Source organism: Marmota marmota, unplaced genomic scaffold (genome assembly GCF_001458135.2).
Source record: "Marmota marmota marmota unplaced genomic scaffold, marMar, whole genome shotgun sequence".
Taxonomy (NCBI): Eukaryota; Metazoa; Chordata; class Mammalia; order Rodentia; family Sciuridae; genus Marmota; species Marmota marmota.
The window spans coordinates 38,282,731-38,287,397 of NW_026000057.1; positions in this window are offsets into that span (position 1 = coordinate 38,282,731).

The window sequence follows — 4,667 nt, forward strand, 5'->3', positions numbered from 1 at the left end:
CTTTATCATCTTTTAATATATAAAATGAATTAACTTCTTAGAGAGTTTCACATCTACTTTTTCACTTACTGAAATGAAATCAAATTTATATCCAATGACTGCACCTACCTAGATGGTTATTATTTTTTTATTTCTTGCTGTATTCATTGTCATATTAACTATAAAATCCAGTCAATGACATTAAATTTGACAGTCAATAATATAAAGTTGTAACACATCATAATACATCTATTTTAAAGCCTTACAAAATTTGTAGAATTTCTGCAAATGACCCAACTTCATTCCAATATTTCTATTTTTTCCATCTCAAGTGGTAATGTAATTCTTGTAAAATATTCTCCAAGACTATCCTAACTGCACTTCTGATGCCCATCATCACAACCCCCAGTTTCTTTCCTACCCACATCTTTGTATTTCATTTTCAACAGTATGCTTGAATACATCTATGTCCTATTCAAGAAGAAAATTAGTTTTTCTACTTTCTCTGCAGTCCCACAACATGTAAGACAATGTAAGACAATTTATTCTCTGAGATGAGTGTCATGGGCACTGTAAGGTTGGAATTGTATTGCAAATCTTAAGACTGTTTCCATTAGCACAGTGCTAACCAGATAGTTGGAACTTTAATCCCTTTCCCTCTCTTAAGGTACCAGCATTCACCTTGAATTTTGCTTTGTCAAGTGAGGGCATGCATATAGTATTTCCCTTACAAGGACTTTAAACTCCTTGAGAGTGCTGTGCAAGTTTTATTACTTGCTTACTTTTTTTTCACACTTTTTTTAAAAAAATTTTTTGTTATACCAGGGATTGAATCCAGGGACCCTCTACCACTGAACTACATCCTCAGTCCTGTTTATGTTTTGTTTTGAGACAGGATGTCACTAAGTTGTCCAGGCTGGCCTTGAACTTGAGATTCTGCTGCTTCAGCATCCTGAGTCTGTGGGAATACAGGGGCATACCCCTGCAACTGGGGTTTAGTGCATTCTTTTTAAACTAATATACTTGATTTTTAAGAGCAATTTTAGGTTTATAGAAAAATTGAGTGAAAATTAAGAGTCCCATATATCTCCTTCCCCCCAGTCTCACTATATTTTTAATGTGTTTACTTGTGACAAAAAGTATCACTGCTCAATGGGTCCTTGCCTCCCACCACTTGTGTTCCGAGAAGGTTTTCTGTTGGCTTAGCTATAGCTGAAGGATTTTCCTCTGAGACAAGCTTCATGTGACAATTTCAACAGACTACAAGTGGAGTGACCCTGACCTCTTCATTCAGGACATATCAAAGTGAGGCATGTTGTTCCTTATTGTTTATCAAGAGCTGATGATTCACTATGGATCATATGCCAAAAAGGCCCTCTTTCTAGAGTATTCCAGATCCAAACATCAGTGGCATGTGAAGGACCATCCACCTGAACTTTGAGAGCTGGTAGTCATCTTGTCAGCTGATGTTCTAGGGCTCGCCCTTTGGACCTGACAAAGGCCCCTGACCAGGTCAGTTTGGACTACAATGACTACCATGCTATCACCCCCTCTAGCAGAAGTTGGTGGGGATAAAATTTGTGCTGCTGGTGATCATAGATAGCATAAGTTCCAAAGGGAACAGTTTTTTTCTTTTCTTCTGTTTTCCGTCATGTCTGGATCAGATTCAAATCTTCAAGGCCTGAAAGGAAGGCTTTCTTCTCAAGTATCTGCACAGTATGCCGAGAGGCAGTGGAGCCCAGCAGTAAATCGGAGGTTGCTCAGGTCAGTTTGAGCTTGAATCTGCCCTTTGCAACTGACTTGCAACTAACCTCTTTAAAAGCAAAGCTTGAGTTGGGCCTGGTGACGCATACCACTCTTGCTGTTTCCTTCCCTGAAACAGAGGGTAATAGTAATATCTGATCTTGTCAGGGAAGATTAAGTTTATTTATTCAGCAAATATTTAAAGAATGCTACTTACTGTCAAGTGTTCTTTCAGATGCTGGTTATTTAACAACAGACAACAAATTCTTGTCCTCATGGAGATTATGTTCCAGAGTGGAAGACATAACTGGACAAAAAGTATATAACGTCAGATAATTGTTATGAAGGAAAATGAATCAGGGTAAGGAAATGGTGATTAAAGGGATCAATAAAGATGAAGCCTTCAACAAGCATTGGGTGTTATTGTGGCTCCCCCTACTCTAAGTCCAAGAATCAGTCACACTGTGACTTAGCTAAGGAGGAACTGATCTTGAAAGGCTTGACATGTGTGATGATATGCCTCACAGGAAGGGAGGGTCATTTGTATCAGGTTGTGACTTGGTGTTCAGCCTTGTGTGTAGCACTTTTAAATCCTTCCAAGAATTTTATAAGTTGGATACTTCAAGCCTGGGTTTTAAGAAAATAAACTGACCCAGCAGCTTGGGAGGCTGAGGCAGGAGAATTGCAAGTTTGAGGCTAGTCTCAGCAACTTAGCGAGGTTCTAAGCAACTTAGCGAGATCCTGTCTCAAAAGAAAATGAAGGGCTATGGTTGTGGCTCAGTGGCTAAGCACCCTTGGATTCAATTCCTAGTACCAAAAACAAACAAACAAACAAAACCTAAAACAGATAGGAACTTTGCTTATTTCACACACATTCATAGCTCTTGAACTTTCCTTTGCATGATGTTTTTGAAGGATGTTGTTTTTCATGGAAAGCTTCAAAGAAATCAAAGAGTGTGAAACTGTGTGTACTGGACAGGCCATTTGGCCTGCCTATGACATGGCCTGTTTATAAGAGAAATGACCACAGGCAGTTCTTTATGTCCAGGTCTCCATGTTCTGAATTCTGTGGCTCTGCTGCTCTGATCTCCAACTATTTGCAGAGACTTCCTGAGCCATCTAGGCTGCTTTATATCAAGACTATCTGAAATTAAATACATTTAACTGTAAAAAGATGATGTTTTTATATAAATAAACATGTAAATAATTCTATATATAGTTGGTATGTGTGTGCATATTATATAAAAATTTCATATATATGTATATTTATATATTTATATTTGTATTACTGGGGATTTAATCCCATGATCTCTACCTCTGAGTCACATCCCTAACCCTTTTTATTTTGAGACAGGGCCTCACTAAGTTGCTGAGGCTGACCTGAAACTTGTAATCCTCCTGCCTCAGCCTCCCAAGCCTCTGGGATTATAGGTGTGTGCCACCTCATTTAGCTGTAACCACATTTTTAAAAGATATTGGTTGGCAGCAACAAGAGAAGCAGGTAGAATATTAAAAAAAAGCTACAGAAGCAAGAAGAGGGGTGGGACAGTGGAGATAACAGGGCAGATGACTAGATGACCCAGCCTCAGGAGTTGTTGGAAGACCAGTCTGCCTGGCATCCCGAGTGACTGGTTAGACTGACAAGAGGGAGTCCTTATTTCCTTTTTGTACATTAATCAAGGCATCATGAGCATGAAAGCTGCAAAAGTCAAATGTGCACACTGGATGATGATGGGCCATGCCTGACTATCAACATTTACTCTATATGTTATGGCCACAGAGAATGTGTCATTTTTTTCCATTTTTCTTGTTCTAGATCAGGACAAATTCAGGGGAGTCTGGATCAAAGAGGAATCTGAAAAGTTGTCAATGCTGGGATCTGAAAAATTTTTAGTAATTCAGCAGATGATTATGTTTAGTGTTTGATTCACAATTCCCAAAACTGCTTTTGAACCTCTTTAAAAGCAAAGCTTGAGTTGGGCCTGGTGGCACATAACCTGTAATCCCAGTAGCTCTGGAGGCTGAGGCTGAAGAATTGCAAGTTCAAGGCCAGCTTCAGCAATTTAGCAATCCTATAGCAACTTAGTGGGATCCTGTCTCCAAATAAAATTGGACTGGAGACATTGCTCAGTGGTAAAGCACCTCTGGGCTTAATAAGAAAAAGCTCAGTGTGACTATTTGGAAATGTCTAGGTTAGACTCCTGGCACTGGTTTCTCCTGGCTACATAGTTCTTTTTGTAATTACAATGGTGAAGTTAGAGGAAGGGATAAGACAGAACAATGTTGTGGATTTCAGGTCTGGAGGGAAATAAGACTGGCTTGGGTTATGTTGGAATTAAGTTGCTTGAGTGGGCACATTCACATTACATATCTTCCAGTTAAGTCCTGTTGAGAGACATAAGTCACTGTGCACACTTGGGGAAGGCAGTCACTCTATCAGGACCTTGGCTTCCTCAGTACTAAGGAGGGTTGGGTTTGGACAAAGCTGCTCTCTGAAGTCTCAGTTCTAACAGACTGTGAGTTCAAGTGGCAAACCTATCAAGTAGCCAGTTTGGATCACTTTATCCAGTCTGATGATCACCATGGAGGAATTCCTGGGGTTGGATCAAATGCAATAAATACGCAACATTTAAAAAAATTTAAATACTGAGGTATTTTTTGTTTGTTTTGTTTTGTTCTTTTCTGTAGTACTAAGGACTGAACCAGGGGCACTCTACCACTGAGTTACACGCAAAACTCTTTTTATTTTCTATTTTGAGACAGGGTCTCCCTAAATTACATAGGTTGAAACTTGTGATCCTTCTGCCTCAGCCTCTCAAGCTGCTGGGTTATAGGTGTATACCACTCTGCCTGGCTAAAATCAAGTTATTTTTAGCTGGAACTCCAGAGCACTAGAAAAGCAGTAAGTGCCTCTTATGTTATATTGTATTGGGTAGGGCAGGGGA